General features: G+C 41.3%; 1 protein-coding gene and 1 long non-coding RNA gene across 2 annotated transcripts in view; one reads left to right on the forward strand and one right to left on the reverse strand.

The window, feature by feature from the left end:
* The window catches only part of LOC118410354 (small conductance calcium-activated potassium channel protein 2-like), a gene marked incomplete in the record, with an annotated part of 141,176 nt that overhangs the window by 7,986 nt on the left and 107,114 nt on the right, over positions 1–26,076 (forward strand).
* On the reverse strand, positions 1,338–8,851 carry LOC118410383. Its single transcript, XR_004830558.1, has 3 exons — positions 8,684–8,851; positions 2,097–2,164; positions 1,338–1,862 (listed from the first exon to the last, which is right to left on the reverse strand). It is a non-coding gene; the product is annotated as an uncharacterized LOC118410383 (long non-coding RNA).

A 26,076-nucleotide genomic window follows, 5' to 3' on the forward strand; every position in this document is an offset into this window, starting at 1 on the left:
GTCTATAAACGTCGGAATTCTTTCCTTCGCACGCCCGATTTGTATTCCGCACTGTCCCCACATAAGTCTTCCCAGCCACGTATATAGATTCTCCTGTCGAACCACGAAAAGACAAATGTGTGCGGCATAATTGCTCGTATATATGCTGGTTCGAACATAATGATGACATTTTTGTCGGACTCTCTTTGGACAAAAGGAATGAGCATTGCTTCATTTCCCATCTTGTGGACGACCCTTTGGTCCGTGAGCGGGGTTACCTACCACTGTACCCCTCACCCTACAGGAATTCCTGCCACGAAACGCTTTACGTAACGCTTTAGCCGACTCCTTTCATGATGCGATTGTAACATCCCCGAACCGAGATAAGGTTCTTCCCAAGCATAAAATGAGACGGAAGTTCCAACAAAGCGCCCGACTAAAGCCGCTCTTATTTAGTTCTCTAAATCCCCGCCCTCGGGAACGAACGGCAAAGATGTTATCTTCGCTACTGAATACTTTAACCGCCTTTACAACATTGGGGATTTCCATATTTGTTTCCACGTCATTCGTTTTAAAAGTGCGACTTTGTGGGAGGGTTGAAAAGAAAGAAAAATAGGCAAGAAAGTGCGCTAAGTTATTGGCAGAACTTTCACAGTGTTATTGTTCTGCTCTATTTAGATAACGTTATATAACATTAAAACAATTTAACACGTTTGTTAAATATTGTGTGTGCCAACATTTACAATGTAGTTTTCTCAATACATATAGTTTGTCAGCAAAATCATGCCCGAAGGCTAAAGTAAGGTAATGGAGTATGCACTAATTTCTGATCAACTATAAGGCACTACGTTTATCAAGTTATGTCGTAAAATGCTATCAATGCGACGAAGTATGATATTTTAAAAGTTGTTGTGAAAACGCAGCGACAAAACAGATTATACAGCTGAACGACGAGATGATAATCATCAGAATGCCATGAACATGAAAGTAGCAATTAAACAGATAAGAACTGCTAATAAACCACTATGTATGCTTTGAGACACATATATAAATTTACTTAGGATTATTAAATCATTAAGGTATATGATAATTGTTGAAGATAAGGTAATGACAGAAGGTTGGTTGGAGGTTTTACAATAAAATGTATTTTAAACAGAACTTATAGGATACGTTATCTACCTGGGCGCGTTTTGTTTTTACTTTAAGTCAGGAGTCCGATCTATTTCGATAGTGCCTGGGTGGAATTCACTACTTTTTGTCAAATGGTGGCGCAGCGGCAAGCCTGTGGTCAGAAAAATGACTAAGTATGTACCCCCTCTTTTCCACGGGCGTTATAACATAAGCATTAGATGACTTAAGTCTTTGAATCCTTGAGATCATCATACATTGCAACTGTAGTATGTCGGCCATCTTGATTGGTAAATGATTAGGCATTGCCATTTAGGTGAATTAAGGAGTACAGTTACACACTTTTATCGAATCGAATACCAAACGTTTGGGGTAAATACCAGAAAGACATATAAAGACATATCAGAGTTCTTATTTTGCCTGAAATGTCTGCATACTGCGATACCTTTGTGTGTGGTTGCAAACTCGCCCGAGATAGATTTGACCTAGGTCTTTTTTTTTACTACTGAAGCTTTCAGAGTAACCGATGAAAGAGAACGAAAGGTGACTGGTACATATGCAAGCCTGGTGATCCTTATATCGTACATGTAAAGAACAGCCAAGTGATATACTGCCACCCACAGCAAGACTTAGACATACCCTTATCCAGCCAGTAACTCATTTCATCTGCAGTGGGTACAAAGTGACACTTTCATGGGGATGTATGGGATTCAGTGCGTCATCCCATCTAGAGGTAATATTGGGGGTTCTTGAACCTGAAAATGAATGGAAACACAAAGTTGATAAGATCCAGTTGATAGGATCCGCTGGTTCCGAAACATTAGAAAATATTGTATGCATTATGTTCAATCGCATTCTCATAGTACTTTACGGTGTATATATAGAGAAAGTAGAAGTTTATTACCGATATATATGTACAAATAAATATGGCTGGTCCAATTTATATCACATAAGCCGGTATGAAAGTTACAGGAAATTGAAAAGTATACTCGATCAATGTTCTCACGTTTGGCGCCTCCCTGGTGAACATGAGTCATAGTTGTCTCGCCACGGGAGCCTGAGGATCAATATTGATAAGGATTGGAGTGTAAGATATTTGTAACAATTGTCGTTTTGTCTACCTTCGTTCATCCTGTCCACACACATTTCTATATTTAGAGCTACGCCGTGATTAGAACGATATTATCCCCGCCCTATGAATCTTGATGAAAGCCCGGGATATTTTACAACTGATGTGGTGCTTGGGGGTCACGACCCCCAGAGTTACAATGGCGACATATTTTGGTCACGAACTGTACGGTCAGTAATGGGCCGGGATTGATGTGATGTGTTATTGCATGGTCAGTGATGCCTGAAAAGCCTGAAATATTCCTAACCCTTTGGATCTCAACAGTTTATGGAAAAGTCAATACATCTTTGAAAAACACGGTTCCTTCGGAAACTCCGGGAGCTATTGGTAAGTCACGGTGTAAGTTGATTCCATTTTAGATGGCAGATATCAAAGGCAGGTTAATATGACAGTTAGCCAAATGCATGGTTATTACTTTATGTATAAGGTATGCTGTTAACTGGGCTTTGCTTTGTGGGGAGTGTATACGAACTGTATCACATGCATGCTGTAAATATGTATTAGAGAATAACCTTTGGATAACCGATGGATAACAGTCATAACGAGACCTGCTACTCGTAACACGACAGAAGACGTCCAAAGCTATCTCTGTAAAGTTAAAAGAGTCTAAACCGCCAGTATTCGGATTGTGTAATCTAAATTCAGACTTATGGCTTGTTCTGAAAGGTGCAGTAACATTCGTCGTACGATTCTGATGTCGTGCACATTTTAACCAAGCTGTGACAGAACCGTCCAATGACACGGGTATGAGACAGCTTTTTTCGTAACAAGACATCCAAGTTTGGTACGACTTTTTGCAAGTCCGGATCTTGTTTCCGATGTATAGGGTTTTTTTTTAGACTTGGACCGAAACGTTTTCACAAGTCCAGTTCCTGGTTTAAGGTACGCAGCATTACAGAAGATCTGGCAACCAATCTTTTTTGATCTTTCTCGATTTGTGTGTCTGTGTTTCACTTAGTATCATGCCTGTCCATTCTCTGATAATATCCTCGCATCTTTTCCGTTGTCTACCCCTTTTTCTTCCTCCCTGGACGTCGGTTCCTTGAATGACAGATTTTGCTAGTCCCAGTGACCGTGACACATGGCTATACCACTTCAGTTTTCTTTACTGTGGTTGGGAGGTCTTCGTACAGACCGACATTTTCCATGATTCTATCACGTGTTTTAGCATTTGAGATGCGGTATCGGTAGGTCATCTCTAAAATCTGAAAAAAAAAAATCTGAAAAAATGGAACCCTACCTCAATCTAACGTCATGGTTACATTAGAAATCACTATGATAGCAGCAGTGAGACTGAAATGCTACATCTCCCTGCATGCATAAGGTAAAAACATCCACTTTGTACCAGATCGCCATGATGATCAAAGAGTGAGTTGTCATGATACATGATCAAAGAAGCTGACTTTTTAGATCGACGCCGAATCACTCTACCTGTGGCGTCTGCCGGAACAGACATATCCATAGTACAATAACACGGGCTTCTGGAGACAGTCATTCTTAGTTTTGACAGATAGGATAGCTGTAGAGAAAGTTATGATTGGGTATACAAAACATACTCAAGTCATTTGGACAAAGGCAGAATGGTTTTCTTTTGACAACGTGTTCAAGACACTGTTGGCACGGGCCTAAACACCTTAACCGACCACAACCGGCCAGAACCGGGCCTGCTATGCAGTTTACTTATATGACGCTCTGGATACACTGTCTATCCAATTATGAATGGATAACATGCAAGGGGCATTTCATCGGTTTTTAAAGAGTTTAAAAGGATGCATCGTATCCCTGCCATCTTATCTTCGATTGACATCACTAAAATACAATCTCTGTCCAATCTGCTGAATTTATACTGCCTGCAGGAAGTTGAACCAACTTCTCTCGTCAATATTGCACGAATCTTTCATAAATTCTATCGTAGAAGGCGTTCTGAGTAATTTAAGGAATTTCAACAAAGGTGAACAGTTAACATCAACAGTTCTGTTTGTGGCTGTAAGACGTACTCAAAATTCTCGTCATACATCTGTTTTCTTGGGCCCTACAATATCAATAATATTCATTTCTGTTATGAAATATCGTTATCAAAGCCTTCCCGTGAATATAGGAATATGAAACGATATTATATCTCAAATATTGTTAAACGTCTTTCAATGGCAAATAACGATTAGTATTTAATTTATGCAATAAACATATCACAGTTATTGGAACGCGAAGCCGTTTTTTGAAATAGCTCAAAGCCTTCTAACGGTATTGGCATATTATATCGGTGTGTTTTGCAGCTGAAGTTCACTATTACCAACACAGCTATATATCATTCCGTAACAATTTCACAGACGAGGAGGCATGTAAAATGTCTAAAATCAAGACTGATACTTCATAAAGCACAGGAAAAATGTTTTGTCTCTGGTTACCTGACCAACCCTAGCGAAAACCTGCCAACCATAGCCTGTTTCATCGGCTTTTGGCAAATTAAGGGCATAAGATTTATTTCTATCTGTTATCAGAGCGGTGAAATTAAAAACAGACGTCCATTATATTATAATCATATTTACGATTTGAAGAAAATTTGTCAGAAGACGTGCCTCTTTATCAATCTAATTTAATCCACCTGTGCTTGCAGAATATAATTACAATTTTATGTTGAAGATATTAGTGCCTGAAGCATCTCAGTATTATATTGCGAAATTGTACTTATTGGGTTGAATTAGGTTGAAATCTAAACAAACAAACAAACAAACAAGCAAACAATAGAATCCCTACTTACCATCTGATATTCTTCAGATATTCTTCAAAGAAATCTAGTATTCACAAATATCAGAACTTTATATGTTTATTCTTTAGATACCACAAGATCATATCACATCTACAAATCGTTTTAAAGTTCAGGTGTCATTCTTGGATTTATCTTCCTACCGGTAGTGCGGTTCAAGTCACGTAAGCTATGTATTTATACGTACTTATTTGATTAGTTACTTATTTGATTATTCATTAATTTACTGTTCAAACGTTTGATAATCCTGTCTAATATGTCATTTTCAATATTTGTACAAGTAGCGGCGCTAAAATAAGAAAGAAAGAAAATAAGTTGAGCACAACTTGGGTCCACTGCCACTTCGACGACTTCGACCTTTGATCTGTATCATTTCATGTATTCTTCAATAAGAAAAAAATAGCAACAGACATTTGACTTGTCGACAGAAAACGGCACACGCGCCCGATGGTGCTACCATTGACCTCATGATCTGGGAGCTTATGGCATTATTCGTAACTCTTGATTGGGGTTAAAGGGGGTATTCATGCCTTATCCCTGGATGTATGAGGACATGTATAGTAAGTGGCTGCATATTGTGTCGGAGTCTGCACTTAATTCCTGCCGCGTCTGTGCCGTTGGCTCCAATAATCGCGCCTAAGGTCTTCTGTTACCGAAGTGCGTCTGAAGAATGCAGAATCAGAAGAAGATCTCATTTCTTCCCTCTCCGTAGTCGTGTCTACAATTGATAACGATGTTCTCAGACATCGCTTTATCGCATTCCGAAGTCGGAATGTCAACACCTGTGGAAATGCATCTGTCAGCGATGACTGAAATCAGGTGATCAAATTACCATGCTGTAGTGGAATCCGATTGACCCAGCGTACTTATCAAATTTCTGCCAGCTTTTTTATTATTATTTCCGATGTATATGGATTGTCATCATGTATAAAGGGAACCAGTATGGATTGATATGGAAATGATAATAATAATGAATAAAGACTTTTATTGTACATTTTTGTCCAACCGAGCTAAATGCAAGTCACAACAGAGACAGAACATACATACTGTAAATGCAGAAATGTTCGCGGTGGATTAATGTTCGCGGTTTTCGCGGCAGACGCTTCACCGCGAATTTAAAACCACCGCGAACATTTTCCATAACAGTAAGAGACTACAGTGCATGGTGCTACCGCGAAATTAAAACCACCGCGAAAAGTCCATTTTCCCGCTACCGCGAAATTAAATCCCCGCCAACCTACATACACTTACAGTAATAGTATCATAGATCTAGTCTAGTGTAGAAGTTCGGCTTCTTCTTGCTGCTTGGTGATGGTGAAAATGTATATTAGTACGGGTTTAGCAACGGTCGGTTTGTCAAAAAATAGTAATAATATATACTGGTCTTAGTTGCAAATGTACAGCTTATACAATTATATTTCAAAAACTGTCATTTGCACACCAAATCAGTGTGTGTCCTAACGTTCTTGCACATCCCATTCCATCGTACCTTGTCCACTGCCTGGTCCCGCAGCCATTTCAGCATATATGGTGCCATCTTAGCTTTCTGATTAAAATACAGTTTTACGTTATCAATCAGGCAGTCTAAAAAGCCTTCGCGAGGCCTACCCATCCTCGGTGTCAGTTTCTCGCTGAAGTCGATGTTGAGTGCCCTTTGGGCAGATGATTTTGAGTCAGGCATGCGTTGGACATGTCCTTGGACATTGATGAGGAAGACGGGATCCAATACCATTGCTTAGAATTCGTTGTGCATTCCTGGATCAAAGGGAAGGAAATTGGCTCGTACTGTTCCAAAGGCATTGCTAGAAAGGACTTCCTTCTGAAGTCAGACAACCCGGAAATTGTGTTAAAGGGCTTAAGAGAAGGTGCCTTGGGCTGAACTTTCTAAACGCTAAAACTCCATATCTGCATTGTGGGGCTGTGCTACCACATGTCTGTATAGCAGGTTTTCACGTGATATATTGTAAGAACCAACAGCGGTGGAGAACCTTTGTTGATACACAGACTGCCTCCATGGGTACGGATATCTATTCACACCCCCTCTCCACTAGAGGCTGTGACATCTGAGCGACCAACCATTTGGCAGGTCACCCGACAAATTTCAAAGGTCTTTTATACATTACTTTTACATCATGTTCCAAAGATGAAATCAAACAAATACAATTGGTCACTCAGCGATCGCCTTCTGGTGTAAAGAGGAGTTAAGCTGTAAATCATTATGCTAATGTCGACGATACGTCATGATACAAGTAGACTTCCGTTGTTATAGCCCCCACCAGGCCTTCCTACGGGGGTACGGGGATCGTAAAATTCAGGAAAAAAATCGGGAAATTCGCCAAGGGATCGGATCCACCCTTAGGTTCATGTTTCCCTTCCGGCCGACCAATTCCTCTGGTAACAGAACTCCCCTGGCAAATCATTCTCCCTATAAAAGCCAGCGTAGTCAGCCTGGTAGAGACTACCTTTGTTATACAATTTGTAAAAGGTATTCTTTAATGTTGGCCCCGCAGTCTCCAGTTCATTTCTCTTTTATGTCCCGTGTAACGTCCCCGTACAGTCTATCCCGTGCGCGCATCAGTGTGCAGTCTGTAACGTTGCATAGCGGCCATTGATGTGCTTTATTGCTGACGCTGATCAGGTACAGGTGTTCGTTTGTAACGAAATTTGTTTCGAAATTGGCGATAAAAGTCGGTAAATGGCAGCACCAATTATGCGGTGTAATCCAGATGGTACATAAAAGCTATAAGCGGGGCTGACCTTTGAAATAAAAGTAAACATTTATAAGGGGCCTTTTTCCCTATCTATAGCTGTCTTACTCTATTTCTTTGCTTCTCCTTTTTTCTACCTTTCCATCTCTCTGGATTTCGTTCCCTTTCCAGATCTCTCTGCCTGCCTGTTTGTCCGTCTCTCTCCCTTTCCCTCTTTCTCCTTTTTTATCCCCCATCTCTCTTTTCTCTGTCTGTCAATGCCTGTCTCTGTCAGTCTCTGTTTCCCTTCCCCAGTCGAAAAAATATTTCTGCCAACGTGATATACACTACAGTATAGGAATTGCTGTTCCAAGTTTAGTAGCCACATATATGTAACCAATTTCTCCAATATGATCCTCCATAGAACTTACTTTGCTGCAAAAAGGCTTCTACGAAACTATCCTACGTGGGGATGGTTAGGAGATTTCGGGCCAAAGGGAAATACTTGACCAGAGTCAGCCAGCAGAAGACCCCCCCCCCGGCTTCTGGTTTATCAAATCCTACCTAGCCACACTCCCCAGGCAAAATATCACTCTCCGTACAGCTAGTGTAAGTAGTATAGAGTCAACAGCGTGTGTTGACACTATACTACTAGTGAACTTAGCCTTGTACCAACTATAGAACACGCATGAGCACTCTTTTGCCCTTGTGAAAACTGGTCAAATTCCTGTAGATGCGATAGGATACATAATGGTAGGTGGCGCTTTTGAAGGTAAGGTGGTTTCATTTCCACAAAAGTGGTGTTAAAGTGATTCTTCAAAGCCATGGTATGTGTACCGAATCAGAGCATGGTAGATAAACTGCTTCCTCAGCCTCCGAGCACTAAAGTCGGACGGAAAGGTTCTGTTGAATCCAGAAATTCAGCTCCGAAATCTGGCAGCCCTGCCAAGGAGGGAGGGCGAAGTTGAGAAGAACAAAGGATTTTTTTTCACTTACTTGTCTTCGAGCGACCGAACGAGCCACGTCATACGTCCATCAAAGGTTATCGTACCAAGGGCAAGTCAGAAACTCTTATTTCTGTTTTTATCGATCTGTCGACCCGTCAAATCCCCCTTACATATGAAATATTGCTCAATTTTGGAGCGTTACGTTGTTTGGGGGTTACTCCAGGTCAGACCAGATCAGTTGTACGACATTCCTGTACTAACTGCATTATCAACTTGTCACTAGAGAAAAATGTGATCGGTTTTTATAATTACTGCTTGACCTACCTCATTAAACAATATCAATCGACATGTAACATCAACTATTCGAAGCCCTCGTCTCAAACTATGAACCAAGCCCCTGCAGTTTCAGAGTAAGCCGCTAGGGGACCTAAACCTACACCAATCTTTCCGATATTAAAGTTGTTTATTTGTGAAAGCATGTCCGAGGGCAAATTGCACGTACAAAAGTTACCTGCCGCCCAGAAATCAAGATTAGTACAACAGGTATAAAGAAAGGCCACCAGGAGGCTAAGCCTTCGTCTTCGCACGTACAAAATATCATGACAATCTATTCCTAGTTGCTTTCCAGGATATGCAGAAGAAACAGAGAAACATAACTCTGAGCCCATTTTCACAGAGGTGACCAAATATTTCCTCTTCAGTGTGCTGCTAGCCTGTTTTCATTGCTCACGGAGAGATTCGGATGTCAGTTTGTGATATCACAATGTGTAAAAGATTGCATCAGAGGGCGGATTCGTAAACCAATTCTTTCTCCATACTATACGAGTGACATCCGCAACGCGCCAGCCTTAAAGGAGGCTATTCGAAGTATGTATAAGGTGTTTGAATTGCGTATGACGTATAGTAGAAGTTAGTTGTCATGTAGCTCGCTCTAAGGCCTGTTTAATAGATATGCATATGTACATGTATAGTCATATATGTGCTTGTACAATCAACCAGGCTGCCAATCACACACTGTCAGAGTCTGCAATGCCAATCAGCACTCTCTAAATATCCAGCCATGAGATTTATATTGCGTGCTCGTTTATGGCGCCGCAACTATTGACTCAAACGCACTATTGAAAATCATCTTTTCTTGATGCGATTATTTGAAGAATGTTTTTTTCAAGATATTGAGCCACGGAGGAGCAGTCTTCACATCTCCATCTCAGATCACATTTTTATCCTAGATTCGGCATATCCATCTGCTCCATGGGCAAACAGAAACCACTCCGTGGTCACGCTCGAGGCGCTTCCAATGCTATCTCTATCTTACATGCATGCATCTTTACGCATCAAAATACCTGTTAGTGCACTCTGGAATCACGCACCATGACAGAACAATTTCCCGCAGACTTCAAAGTTGATCTGGCTCGCTGTGAGGTGGTGCCTTGATTCCGTTCCGTTGTCGGCAGTATAAGGGATACTCTGTTAGATATGTTTGTGATGCTCCGGCACTGATCAAATAGACCAAAGAACATCATTCCGACCAAGGAGGTTAAAATGGATTCTTTTAAACCTCCTTGTTCCGATTAAGTCACTGACCTAGGTGAGACAAAATTTCGGAATTTGTCCTATTATCAAGCTGAAGTTTTCTTTAACGGAAAGCCAATAATTACCACCAGAACCGTCATGTTTTCACAAATTATATATTCTGTGCCATGTTCGTATTTCAAGCCAGAGTCTGTTTTCGGAAGCTCTTTCTTTGCCATTGAATGATGCAGCGTGTAGCGTGTACTGTTGACAAAGCAATTAAGGTGGGTTCACACGTGCGTACATATTCAAATCCGTATGAGGTCCGTATGGAAGTCTTAACCTTTACCAGGCTCCACAGGTCGCTAAAAATAATAGAATTGGTCAGATAACATGCTAGTTGAATTGACTGGTCTCAAACCATACTACTCAGCCACCTAACTCCTCTGGTATGTTGTGTGTCTATATTTGTCAAATTTCTCCTATTTTTTTCCAGCGACCTGCGGACTCCATACGGACCTCATACGGACTTGAATATATACGCACGTGTGAACCCGGCTTAATATCCACTGGGGTGGCGACAGCACTAAGCTTAGATTTGACAGATCGCTCAACAAACTTCGTAAATAAAACAATATGCACTATTTGTGTTTTGCTGCGTTTTCAGGCATACGTTTTGCTTTTCAGACATACATACATTTTCCACCATATTCCAATATGAAATCAAGGGTCACATAGATGTACTTCAGGTCGCAGTACGATCGCAGCACGATCGCCGTCTAGTGGAAAGGGGGATTTATTGTCGTTCAGTTCCCGTGTCTGACATCCGGAGACCCCAATCCAGGCACCTTTGATCAGGTTAGTTTGGGCAGACGGAAAGGTTCCTTTGATATGGAACTGCCAGTAGTTCATCCTGAATTGACTTTAATGAGGTCATGGAAAACGTGAAATAGAGAATATGTCTGTTTTTGCTCATTATCTGAAGATAGAACAGGACGTATACGTGCTGCGAATTTTAGACAAACTGTGTTTTTAGCCTAGTTTCTAACCGTTGAGTAGCTACTGATGACACTGTAACCCAGACATTTCCGCTTTCCTTGACAATAGTTGGTTCCGGCTCTCTCCTAGCTTCAGTAGGACGTATACTAGCTTTCTACACAGCCATTGCTGCCACCAAAAGTTATAGCCGTCGTTGTGCGAAATTATATCCTCGAAGACCTCTCAAAGAGATGTTATCTTCCTCGCACTGAAAGAGTACTCGAAATTGTACACAATGATATCAATTTTAGAGCCTTGGCTTGATAGCACTTCTATCACCAAAGGTAGCGATGGGGCTCTCCCGCGAATGGGCTATTTCACAAGGTCAGGGGTCATTTATGACTTCTTTCAAGGAAGAACGTGTCGTCCTTTGGGTTGGGAGAATGTCAGGCGAACCTTTTATCTTGGTCGTCAACACTGACGTGGTAGTACATCTACGAATACTAGTCACGTCCGGGTTATTACCTTCGAAGGTTATGTTTTTCTATGTGTTTGTGAACAGCATAACTCGAGAAGTTATGGATGGATCTTTGTGGTATTTGGTTTGTTTTTTAGGTGTTTTTTTAATTTACTTGTTCACCTCAAAACAAGGCTCATCTACATAAACAGCCACTTATGTAGTTGTAGGTTACAGGTACTGGATTCTGAAGAAAGATGTTTATTCACTCTTATCTTGAAAAGTTTTAGATGTTGCAATTGGCAAAATAAATGAAGACATCATGTACAATTATCATATCCGTTGCATCCCATCTTTCTCGTGTGCAGATTCAATTATACATGTTGCATTATATATGTTGCTTTCTTCGCATAGATATATTTTTAGAAAATCATCCCGTCGTTGTCAATCTCTACCGGCAGTTGATTTGCCGCATATGTTTCACAGGATATGTTGCATGCACAAGTGTCGGTCCCAATTACGTCAATGACACTTCAGATTGAACAGATGCGCGCTCTACATAAACCTATTGAACACAAGGATTGTATAACGAAAAATAAGGGTACATATACGTATCTATTGTTGACTGCGCGTTGTGCAACAATGATAGAAATATCCTCTTCAAACGTGTACAAGATTAGTTTCCTACTTTTCGATATATAGAAGGTACAGATAAATTCACGTTCGCCATGAATTAGATAAACCATGTTTTATAGGCTCCACATGTCCATACTACAGCTCTCATAAGAAGCGATACAAAGTTGAACCTATGTCAGCACCTAATACGTAGAGTCCAAATATATCTAATAAAATTAGAATCGATTTTTAAAATGTAGCAAAGAGGTGAACGATAGTAGCACTATGGTACCAATATGTTCATTAAAAAAGTCTATTTTTTTATTCCAAGTCCTACGGGTCTTTGGAAATAGCAGTAGAACCAGACTACCACTGGACTATACTGTTTATAAGGGCTCCTTTCCATCAGACGAGGGTTGCGGAGAAATCATATACCTACTGAGATGGAAATCTGATTTCTGTGACCATTGATCTCATGATTGGAATCTTATGCAAGATGCAAAAGTACTATTCAAAAAGACGTAAAAGACAGACACAAATCTGCTTATTCGAACACATCTTTGACCGCTCAGTGGTGGCAGTCTTCAGTGGAAGGGGTGGGGGAGCGATGACGGTTGTACATAAGTAAAGTTGGGTAACGGCTGATAGCTGGTATCGGTCACATGTGCAAAAACAATCACACACAACAAAGGGAAGCCATATCGACCCGGCCTCTGTCCAGCCTTAAGTTCAATGCCCGATATCACAATCAAGATCTTTGGAACAGGGAGGGGGGTATGGAGACAGATCAATGACGCAGGCTGAAGTTTTCTACAACAAAGAGCCAGAAGTCATCAAGATTTTGGAGAAAAACAACCGATACCATTACTCTACTCAACAGTAGACAAGAAGTAGGTATTTTAGTTTCAAAGGGCGCGAAAAAATCCATGTCTAAAATGTCAAGGTGAAACATTGTCATTGACGGAGCGAGGCGGAGTTAAGATAAGGGCTGTAAGAAATAAGAATTATTTTCCGATAGTTTCTCGTTCCTTGAGTAATACCGGCGTCGAGGCTCTACAGTCCGGGACACCGGGCAATGACCTGGGGGTTATTTGTCTACCTAGAAAGGATCACTACCTGTGTAATGCACAAGATACTACCTGTGTAGATACTACGTACCAGATCACTACCTGTATATTGTACATGTACTGATATTTTTCCACCAAACCCGATAAAATACAATCTTAGTTGACAATGCTGCAATGCAGAAAAATAGACACAACAACAACAAAACTTAACCAAACAACAAAGCAAAACTAATTATAAACAAGATTAAGGGGAAAAAGGCAAATCCTCCAAATAGTTGAATGTAGGAACTGTTTCGTATATTCATCGCAGTACATATAAGAAGAAAAGACCACGAGAGGAAGCGTCCCTGAGAGAACCATTCTGCATGGCCCATTTCGTGAGAACGCAATGTCATTGTAGGATAAATGCTGACTAGCACGACGGCAATCTTGCTTTCTTTTAAGCATCTCTTTCAGATTAATGGAACCTTGTGCTGTGCGTGTCATCATAATCATTCGACGTCCATATTCTATTTATAGTACGTATACCACAGTGCAAATCAAGTCTATTGAGCTAATCACAACAACGTGTCTGAGGCCCCGCTGCGGGTGGGGACGGAAGGTAAGCTGGCTAACCAGATTTCACACAGCGACTGATGAAAGGTAGTATTACGTTGCCTGGAAACCGCATGCTATTTCTGAAGATCAGTGTATCGAAACAGTTGGTCCTGTTTTTCTATATTAGTGGCATATCTGCTACGCTATAAAGTTACGGTGTATCTTTGGTTGCAAGAATGTGGATGCACCGTTGCTCGTTCAAGTATATCGGTATCTCGCTCGATGATTTTCATACCTGGCTTACTTGAATCCATCTATGTATATCAAATATCTACTTACATTGGTGTTAGAAGATGTCGTCTTCCAGATACAACACCGCATGTATAAGACGATCTTAAAACAGCTCAGGGTAGAAAGTTCATGTAGTGTTCTTGGTGCATTGACGCAGCTGCATCCTAGAGAGAACTTCGTTCTAGAGTACTTTTCATTTTCTCTTAAGCATATTCCATTCCATTTCCATGAGCCTAAAACAGGAATACTTTTTCCTGGAAGGCGATAGCGTACGCAGAAAGTAGGATTAGCATTTCACGGCTTTTGAGGTCAATAGCCGCTGGACAACGTGATGGAATTTGTGGTGTCGTTGATAGGAGAGGGCGGGTCATGCCCGCGGTGCTGAAATTATGACTGCTGTGGCCTGGCCGTCAGCGGCTGGTGATACGGCAGTCATACCGAGAATGTCTGGTGATACGGCAGTCATACCGAGAATGTCTGGCGTCAGGCAATTTTCTAGAAACATCGTTTCGATCCGCTCTATTGTGGAGCTTTGTATCGGTCACAGTTTGCCCGTTCCTACCACAGGGCACGCGCAGGACATTTCAAAGATTCGTCCTGACTTGTCCTTAGATGAGGGATGTCCCTGTGGCTCAAGTGGAAGCAGCCTCACAGCTGAGCCCCTTCTTCCAAATAAGGAGTATGTCTGAGACCTCCTTCCATATAAGGAGTATGTGTAATACCTTCTTCCTTTTAAAGATTATGTGTGAGACCTCCTTCCAAATAAGGAGTATGTGTGAGACCTCCTTCCATATAAGAAGTATCTGTGAGACCTCCTTCCATATAAGGAGTACGTCTGAGACCTCCTTCCAAATAAGGAGTATGTGTGAGACCTCCTTTCAAATAAGGAATATGTGTGAGACCCCGGCTCTATACTGGGCAGGTCATCTAGGTTGGGGCTCCACTCGGAAGGGACATAAAATGCGGGGTTCTGTAATCGAGGAGGTTCCCCAAGCATTTTAAAGGGAAAGAGCTGACAGTCCCTTCCTGCACAAATATACACTGCAATTAAAACACCAAGGAAACTTGCTGCTCTATATACCAATAGGCACCACAAAAGTGTGAATGTGAATATGAATGAACGAGTGTCCTTAGATGACACCGTGTAGTTCCCTCGGCATTCCTACCACTTTACACATAACAAGTGAGCTCATAACGGACCATAAAAGACAAGGTCAAGCTGTGCATCAATCCCCTCAATGCAGACTGCTTTATTGCATGCGCAGCAACGACCAATATGGAGAATTCATCATAGTGCCAAATCCTATCTGATACCGATAAGCCGTAATTGCTACATAGGCGGACCCCTCGAGCTCCCAGGCGATTGTGTGTGGGTTTTTTTTTTCAAGGCGAGTATGGCCGATGCGACCAGCTGCTGACATAAGTAACATGTGGTTTTTAGATAGTAACAGTTAAACTGGATTCTTGGCGTGTCAGAAATTAGAAGATATCGTAACAGGGTACATATTATACTGAACCAAATGTGGGGTAATAAGTGCTGATATCCACAGAAAGGAGTCAGAGCATTGTTGATGTTAAAAGTGATTCTTAATAAGGTAACGGACAGTCTTGGGCACAAGATTGAATTCGCAGAGATATACATTTGTGACAACGTTAAGCAAAACATTAGAGCATTGCAAACGCTAAAGTTTTACGCTTACAAATAAGATCCTTAATTCAGCACAGCTCCTCTAAGAGCACATGACTGTGATCGTCTGCTTTGCGAAGGGGTGACTCTGGGAACCCTTTTGGAATCCCAATCCTCCGTTTGGCGTTATTAACACTTTGACACTGTATGCAGGTGGTGGTGTTCGTCTGTGGTGCTAACAGCTTCCATGTGTCATGTATCACAGTAGACACGGGGGACCTCTCCACTGCTAGTATGACCTGAATACCTAATAGTCAGTGTTCTGTGTATGACCTGACATAACACGTGTCCAGCCATGCGCCCTTCAGACGGTTCAACGTGAATTAGGCATGTACGGGGGGTCAGTTCTATTTAAACCTCATAAAGGACAGACGTCATTGGCCCGCCCCGATGATTATACGTTATTCTAGTGACGTAATTTCCTGCCTTTAACTTCATGTTATGGGTGAGAGGTGATCAACGCACTTCTTCAAAGGGTGATCAAGCATTCATGTACGGCCACAAATTCTACTTAGAGCCTGCCTGAGTTCACGTCATCACCGAACTTGGTGACGTGTTTCGGACTTTACACAGAGACTGCGCTTAATAGATATTACTTGGTAGACGAATAGGCACCGCCTTCACGGGCATTTTTCAGTGGTACGTGCCGGTAAGGTTCGTCGTAAGTAGGGGCTGGGAACAGAAAGATGTGCCGGAACAAAAAATCAGTGGACCGGATTTTGGACCGAGTAGAAATTCACTAGATTATATCGGCAGTTGTTAAGACGTTTTGGCACTTACTGGTTCAAGAAAATAACAAGAGCGAAGTAGAGTAGGATTTAGAGTAGTTTCTACCAAGTTTCTACAGTAAAGTTCGCAGATTTAACATGAAGACAGGATCTGAAAGCGTCAGTGGGTGGTGGATACCCCGACAGATAGATCCCTTTTAAAAAAAACGGACCATTGTTTTGAGCATCGACCATTCACAATTTTTCATAAACACTTAGGTCCAGATTCAGGTATGGACCTGTACCTGGTTCTCTGAAGCTGGCCCTGAATTTTCTGTACCGGATTTCACCCCCGCCCCTAGTTGAAGGTGGTCGGACGATTGTGAAATCGGATAGAATTCATCAAGTAGGCTGTGACAAAAACAACCACCGACAAAGCTCTAATCAGGCCTATTTCTAAAGAAGACAGCTGATTTTTTACGGCCCAAGCAAGACTATCTAAGAATGTCCTTGGTTTGCTTTCGGGCGACGATGTGTGGCCAATGAGTTTGGCATTTTAAAGCCTAATGCACAAGCACATTGAGTTACAAACTTATGTCAAAATAATGATGTAGAAATTTGTGATTAATGTAGTGCTGGTACCTCATCAGATGTATGGTCTGTGCAGTGTCGAGCTGTCGGTTCAAACTTTAAATCGCTTGACTTAATGTGGATAATGTCGTTCGCGATCAAAAAGGTTCAATTAGCGCAAAATGTCAAAACGAGTATAAAAGTTGACATTAAAACTGCGTCGTACTTATGGGTAAGCTCATGAAACTAAAAAATAAAAAGACCCAGCTGCTCCTCGAGATATCACCCAATCTGAAATGTAAAATAACAGTAGTGATCTTTCTGTGTGGTCTTCATTATCTTTCCAATTAAGGTCAGCTTTTGTGAGATCTCTACAGAAGACTGTTACAATCACCCAAGAACTCAACATTGACTCTTGAAACCATCAGCGTTTTACAATGGTGGATCCATTGCACAGAATGTTCCTCAGACTATTTGCAGAGAGCTAGTGGTATAACGTTATATAACATTAAGTCCTGTGAACTTGTGATGGCGCCTATCGCAACAGCAAACAAAGAGGTCTTACCGGAGTAATACTACCTACAGGTTTCTATCCATCATGCTACACGTAAGGGTGTCGAGGGATCGAAACAATGATTCTTTTGTTTGCTTCGCTAATTGTAATGGTGACAAAAGAGGCACACCGCCCCAGAAATCGATGAAACCGGGATTTCACCATTGTCTGATTTAGTGTACCATTGGGTCGATAGGTACTTTAGGTCGGGGCCTGTTTTGGGTGTTACAAAAATATCAGTTTGTTTTATCTTAATGTGTGCAGACGAGTTCCAGGTCTTGCCGATTAATGCTGCCATTAAATGACGGACTAACTTTATTTTCTAGACCCGTAACAAATTCTGCTTCCAATGCAAAACATATGAAACACGGTATTTGTCTCATTTTGGGCCTTCTTTCAAGCAGGCTTTATTTCTAAAAAGCGTTCTTTCTTTTGCCTGTTGATTGTCCTTGTCGAAAAGAGCTAAGGGAATTCCTCCGGTACAATGAAGCTGTAAGTACTCTACATAGCATCTGTCTTCTCTGTCAGGACCATTGGAAGGTTAGCTTTAACGGGATCGATATCACTTTCCTTCTTTGTTTCCACACTCTACTGACCTGATGATACTGAGTTTTTCTGTTTCGTCGTCAAATATTCTCGTGCAACATAGAACTCTTTTAGAACTCTCTATAGGTCTTTATACGGCAACAGGTGAAGCATGCAACATCTCAAGTGTGTATTTTTGGCTGCGATCACGTCATGTCAGTACCAACCTTAGTATTGGCAGTGACACGTATCTAATGTTATTAGGAGAAGGCTCTGTCAATTTAGTAGACAATAGCAAGACGTATTTAATGTATTTTTGATATTGTTGACTTTAGAGTAGATGTATTTGTTCGTGTCTTCTCCGTATGTTTATTGTACTGTATTTTTACAGTACGGTAGCTATGTGTAAATCTTGTTGGCTGCAATACAGTTATGTTTTGAATTGAAACAAATCAGCAAGAAGATATTGACATGTTTGTATAATATCTTGTCAGTTACTGATCAAAACTACTTTATCTTGTTGATGAACAATTATATAATATAATCCTGAAACGGTGAAGTTTCAGATGATTTCACAATCGACGTGGGTGTGTGTGTGTGGGGGGGGGGGGGGGGTATGGGGGGGTGCGGATGTTTGGAGAGAGAAAGTGGTTAGGGTAAGATAACATTCAAGCTTTTTCAACCCAATAGCTTAAAGACCCTGAACTCCCCCAATGGCCCCCGGTCCCCTATTTCCCATGGATAATTCCCGCTTTTCACATCGTGTGAGTAGCCCATAACGTACCGTTATTTCTCATCACCATACGAATGTGTCTTTTTCCATGATAGAGAATATTGCTGGTACTATCAAATCCCTGCAATTGTTTTGTGACGAAGTTGATTGAGCCATTTATCATTATCATGAAATGACATTGCATTGCACGACTTCCTATGAGCAAATCCAACAGTATTCATCTAAGTTTGTGTGACTTATCTGGCGGTTGTAATCACAGTAGCTTACGTGAACGGTAGAGCTGTGCATCAGATAGAAGGCACGTCCTTTGAGGTTAAGGTCTTTTGTGTGTGTTGAGGTTAAACCGCGGCGCGTGCGAGATTTGAAGAGATCAAATAAAACGATTTTTTTCTCCCCTCTTTGGAAATCGAACTCGGTTAGTGATGATGAGAGGCAGACGATACAGATATCTACTGTACATTCCACGGAATCAAGTTATCTCAAGTTCAGAAAAAAAGGCTACACCAGAAAAAGTTGGTGAGCAATCTATCGTTACATGATCGGGAATCCTTTCCACAAGGCGGCGAGCGCTGAGCGACCGTACGTACAGTGACCAGAATTGGACTTTGGTGATCTTTGTCTTCATAGTTGGAATGTGCTGCAAGATGCAAAAGAATGACAACCAAACAGACAAAAATATAGTATAATATTTCTTTGTCTTCGATCTTCTTTGAGCAATTTGTCAAATTTGTGGTCGGTCTCTCAGCTATCTCTCTAAGGTCGCAGCCTCCAAAGAAAAGGGGTGTTAGAAAAGTAGGATTGGGGCCAATATTTCAACTCATGGGTACATTGCTGGAGGTTGAAAGAGCGGCAACAGGACATGATTTCACAAAACCGTCACGTGCATGCCCGATAGTTTAAAGATCGCATCCCTGCAGATATTGGCGCCTCACGTTATCTACCAAACTGGCCATATATCAGGAGATATTCCCGCCCGGTCGATCCTCCGGGATCCTTCCCTTCTCTCCCCCCCAGCACACTGCTGATTCCAGCTCAGCGTTATCAGCTCCATAAATGACTCCCATACCTTCTCTGTCCGGGACAACTCTGCACCTTCTTTCAGATACAAACTTTATCGACTGTGTCGCGGTTTGGGGATTTCTCCAGAGATGGGTGACAGTCAGGGTCGTTATGATTTGCAATGATTTCAATTTCGGTGCCGGGGGCGTCTGTAGCAGATGACTTTGATCATTACATGAAATATGAAGCAATTTGAAGGCGTACAATAATGCTGCGGGTGTCCAATAGTGCCGAAGCTGCCATCAGTGGAAACTGTTTACTGTCAGATAATAAAGTCTGCTAATTTGACTCTTTATATCGATTTGAAAAGTCCAGACAAAGAATTGCATGCATCATTGGAAAGGATTTGATTAATCTGTTTGATGTCTATCTACAACCAGAAGAATACATGTTGTATCAATATATGTAGTCCAATAACCTTCTTGAAGTAGTAGGGCCAGCAGTGGGCTGTTATTCACTAGACCAACCAAAGTCAGGTACTAATTTCTGGGAACGCATGCGCAGTGCACACTGTCTACATGTACACACTTCATTTCTTGCCAGTTGTTTTAGCGCTTATCTTAATCATTATTAATTGTAATGCCTCATCATTCTTGTCCTATAGCTTGTCTCCTTTTTTAATTTAGCTAGTACTTATCAGTAACATTTGGTGTTAGGTTTCCTTTATCTTTATTGTTTTATCTTTTGTATATTCAGGGGAAGCCGAACACGTAGAGGAGCCAGCTTTCTGTTGCTGGCTCACAACCGATTCGTTTTAGTCTGTGAAGTTAGATTAATAAATAAATAAACAAGGTCCAGGACCAGATTCCATAATCGAGCTCGGAATCTCTCTATCCACCAGCCTAGCCATTTGCCATGGACATTCGACCCCAAATTTCTTCCAGGTAGTGTTAATGCGGTCTTTCGTAATATAATGCATCGATTAGACACGATGACAAATGATGTTAGATGAGACGATTAACTTTCAGTGGCATCTTCTGTCTGCATGAGATTGCATATATTCATGTCAACACCAACCAAGACCTTAGGCGAGACGCGAAGTCTATTTCACGTCCCGAGACAGTGGGGGTAACGGTAGGTGGCCAAGATGTATTGGTACAGCGGTGACTTCTGACAGTCAGTAAGCTATGACGCAATCGTTTTTGGGCGAAATGTCGCATCGCTAGAGATGCCACGGTCAAATGCACGGCTACGGGGTTGATAACGCGCTGAAATTGAGTCAGGGAGGGGTTGTCAGCATGGGCCATAGCAGACCGCACTCACAAGAGTTGTAATTGTTATTGGGTGGGCCGACTACTCACTCTTTGCAGCCAGGTGCTGAATTGCGAGGAGCCTACAATGGGCGGGGCTAAATCATTAAGGGTCTGAAGCGGGCCACTCAGGTGACCTCAATACGACTGTCGCAAGTGTCTGGAGCGAGCTGCCATTTTTACAACCTTCTGGCCTCAACCCGACAGTTTCCGTCCTTGGTAGTGGTCGGACAACTTTGGAGATCTCAAGAAGGCACGTGATTGCCGGGTCACACTAGGTAGTATCGGTGGTTATCTGCAGCCTGTACAGTTAGCCGCACAATCTTCAGGCCCTAGGTCTAACGGGCAAAAATGATGATATGTTTATTGCAAGTTCACCGATGGCTAATTGCAAGTACAAACAACACGTATAATAAAGAAAAGTACAATTGTGCTAAGAACTACATTCTATGACTATGTTGTGCTACTTAAGTGTACATGATGCTAGTTTTATTGGGTTTGACTTCGTCTTGTTTGGCAGTGGAAGACAAATTTACCCACTTCTTCTACAATATGTGGGTTCTTTGATTTTAGTAATGGGATTACTTTCTCATTGTCATTGGCAGTTGGAGAGTAAGCGTGTATTTTGGATACACTCATAAATAGTTGGTTACTACACTAATCAAAAATCAATGATAAATATGATTGCGAATTAAAGAAACAAAACACGGTAATGTCAAGGGATCTTATACTATCCTACAAGGAACACGAAATAGACGTACGCTATACATCAACTGCCATCGTCTTTGTAAATTGCTTGGAGCGACCACTTGATTTACCAGTACTGGTCTCCTGTGTGTTGGTATTACCGTGTGTCCTTGTCCGTCGTTTTAAACAAGTAAATCATATTCTTGGCAAACGAGACGACAGCTCTGACAATAGGCAGATTCTTTTTCATGATTCACTGTGGTAAGTTAATTTCATGTGCATCAACAGAAAAAAAAATTCAATTTTGAAAATGACTTCACCTTCGTAATAATGTCAAATGTTCGTTGTAGAAAGCTGACAATTACACACGTACGCCAGACAGATTCGGCGCCGCCTTGAAAAGTACATAACTCTTCACGTAATTAGTTGTGTTGGGATTTCAATGCACGGTATATAAGAAGGGTAAGCCACTATCTAAGCCAGTCGTTCGGTAAGTGTTAGGATCAGGATGATTATAATCAGTCAAACTGACATGGCTGAGTCCTTAAGAGACGGAGCTTGACGCATAATGTCTTCGACTATAAGTTCAAAAAAAATGTATCCTGTCACTAAGAACATGGAGTGGAAAAATTCAACTATTTTCTAAATGAACGGCACTGGATCATATGCTAACGCATGCATTTGTACAACGCATCGCCACATCTGAAAACAACATTATCTCCTGCTTTAATATTCCATTCAGACGCCTCCATCAACAGCATATTCTAGACACACTACATCAATCTTATCTACAAAACCCCCGGCTGATGCCACTTAAGTTTCTACTGTATATAAACTGTTTTTGTATCGTGTATTTTTAATATACTGTGAGTGAGCGTTCCATGATTTGTTTCTCCAAACAAGTGGTTTGTCACCATCGTGGAGTGAAATGTGTTCGCGAATGATGATAAGTCGTTGCAATTTCCCTACTTCTGTGCAGCAGTGCAACAGAGACTGACTTTGTAACATAGATCTACCATATGCATGCATTCTGTGAACTGTTAAAAGGCATTTACAGAAAAATAATTACTTCCAGTGGGACACTCCATCATACGTAGCTGTGTTGCTGCTTTGAGATGAACCCAGCAATCTAACAGCATCGCGGCACATCTTTGTGGCAAAACAGTCAGATCAAAGTAGATAGCCAGCCGAGAAATAGATGTCGATAGAAAACTGACAAATAGCAAATAAAACATGTACCAACAACTAGTATACTCAATCATATGTTCCTGTGTTGTTGCTTGGAGATCGGCCACAGCAATCTAACAGCATCGCGGGCAGGACAGTCAGACCAATCAAAGTAATTACAAACAGCCACCAAGTCGAGAAATAAATGTCGAAAGAAAGCTGACAAATAGCAAAATAGCACCAATAACTAGTACATAATGATTACATGACTTCATTCCTGTCGACGACTTACTGTTACTAGCGTTCTGCATGTTGTATATAAGATATAATTTAAGTAAGAAAAGAAACGAGTGAAAAGATAAGCGTCTCGATACAGCGGAGGTTTACACACATGGAAACAATCAAGAGTCTTAGAATCTATGTAATCAAAAACAAGAATGCAAGCGTTGTAGTTATATTTCAGCCATACATAGTATGGTGAAATATATTGTATTCGTAATGTTTCTTTCTTTCTTTCTTTCTTTCTTTCTCCTGTCAAATCTTCAAAGTGATTCATCTCCGCCGTTCCTGGACCGAATGACCTGAAATTTGGCACAGGGGTAGAATGGGCTAATACCTTGATGCTTTTTTCTCAGTTTTTTCATATCTGCCTCTAAAATGATTTTATTGAGATTTTTTGGTCAATTTTAGACCAAAACTGTATATTTTGGCCCCTGTACCCTGGTATTACAACCAAATGAGCTGAAATTTGACAGAGATGTGCCTTGATAATGCTCCCATATAAATTCGATAACACTTTTGTTGTACAGTACAACAAAATGCTTATTTTTGCGATTTTTTGACCAATTTTTGACCAAAAAAGGACACTTTTGGCCCCTGTACCCTGGTATTACAACCAAATGAGCTGAAATTTGACAGAGATGTGCCTTGATAATGCTCCCATATAAATTCGATAACACTTTTGGTGTACAGTACAACAAAATGCTTATTTTTGCGATTTTTTGACCAATTTTTGACCAAAAAAGGACACTTTTGGCCCCTGTACCCTGGTATTACAACCAAATGAGCTGAAATTTGACAGAGATGTGCCTTGATAATGCCCCCATATAAATTCAATAACACTTTTGGTGTACAGTACAACAAAATGCTTATTTTTGCGATTTTTTGACCAATTTTTGACCAAAAAAGGACACTTTTGGCTCCTGTACCTTGGTATTGCAATCGAATGAGCTGAAATTTGGTATAGATAGGCATTAGATACTTGGTAACAAGATTCAAGTCAAATTTTTGACATAAACAACTTTAAAATGATTAATTTTGGCACTTTTCTGAGGGGAAATTTGTTTTCTTTTGGCCTCCTGACGTGACCTTCCGTGACCCCGCACAGAGCCACACATGTGCGCGTCAGCCGGAGAGTTAATTGAATCAAAGACCTAGCCAATCAGCGAAGAGGAGGCCAAAAGGCTAATTAATATTCATAAGCGGGGCCTCATGATCCCGTATATAGCAGTGTTCCCGCCAGGGGGAGCGAAGCTCGCCAAAGGCTCTCGCATTTTAGACTATTCAGAAGGCTTTATATTGTATCAGTTCTTAGGGGCATATCTATGATAATCGCAGCAGTCACTTAACTTCTCTTCAGGAGTTTAGCGTAACACTATTTCAGGTCAAACCGTCAAAGGCAACTAAAAACAAACTTTAACGTTACTGAGTTCAACAGTACTTATAACTTGTTATCCGAAGTTGAAACGCTAGCGATGGTATTTTCGCTGCGCTGTTAGCTCCGTGCGACTGTTGTTGACGGTCTTATAACGGTATATTTTGCACCCCTGTACCCTGATATGAGTAACATTTGGTATAGATAGGCATAAGATAGTTGGTAAAATGATCCAAGTAAAATTTTTGGCATAAAGTACTGTAAAAGGCTTAATTACAGCACTTTTTTTAGGGCAAATTGGTTTTCTTTCGTTCTCCATGCCATGACCTTTCGGACGTTCACCCCACAGAGCCGACATCTGCACCTGCGTCTAGCCGGCAGGAAGAGTTAATTCAATTAATGGTTCAGCCAATCAGCGAAGAGGAAAGCGAAGGCTAATTAATATTCATAAGCGGGACCACACAATACGTTAACTTGAAGACTCAGGCCGTACAGACTTCTCGCCAGGATTTTTTCAAAGCGTCGGACAGGGGTCCGGGGGCCGCCGAATGTCCCTGGCGGGGTCCAGGGGCAGGGCCACTGTGGGGGGGACCCAGGTGGGCGAAGCCCCCCCCCCCGGAAGCTCTTGCATTTTAGACTATTGAGAAGGCTTCTTTTATCAGTTTTTTTAGGGCCATATCTACGATAATCGTAGCAGTCACTTACTTCTCTTCAGCAGTTTGACTTTAAAATATTTCGGGTCAAAGCTTCAAAGACAACTAAAACCTCATAAACAACAAACTTTACTTAGCTCAACAGTATACAAAAATATTGTACGGGTTGCCATCCTTAGTTGAAGCGATTATTTATAGCGCTAGTATCTTCGCTGCGCCGTGCGACTTTTGTTGACGGTCTGATATACCTACGTCGCCGCCTCGCTGATATTCCCACGGACATGTTTCAAGAAAAATACCCAGCAAAAAACGCTGTTCTGCGTCAAATTCTATTCTATAAAACATGTGGGACTCAGTATTCCAGTCTAAATATTTTGTAGAAGCACCGCTGTAGGAAAGAAGGTCCAAGCAATGTAAAACATCACGTAGCATGAAGTTCGCTGTCAACTGGCACACAGCACATGATTGTTTGAAACTCTAAGTCTAATCAACAGCCGTGTTTGATTGATAGCCGGCGGTCCTTTGATGAAGTCGGCGAAAGGTGCGTTAGTTAGAAAATCTGCGTTTAGTTTTGATACGTAATTATAAGTTAGACAGTGGCGAGAATGATTATTTTCTCATCAATATTTCTCTTCAGAATTATTTGAACTTAATTGTACATCTAAACAATTGGCTTACCTGTGCAATGTTTATATGATTAATGATCAGTGTACTGAAATCATGTGTAACGTATGGCTCCT

This window comes from Branchiostoma floridae, chromosome 2 (genome assembly GCF_000003815.2).
Source record: "Branchiostoma floridae strain S238N-H82 chromosome 2, Bfl_VNyyK, whole genome shotgun sequence".
In the NCBI taxonomy this organism is placed as follows: Eukaryota; Metazoa; Chordata; class Leptocardii; order Amphioxiformes; family Branchiostomatidae; genus Branchiostoma; species Branchiostoma floridae.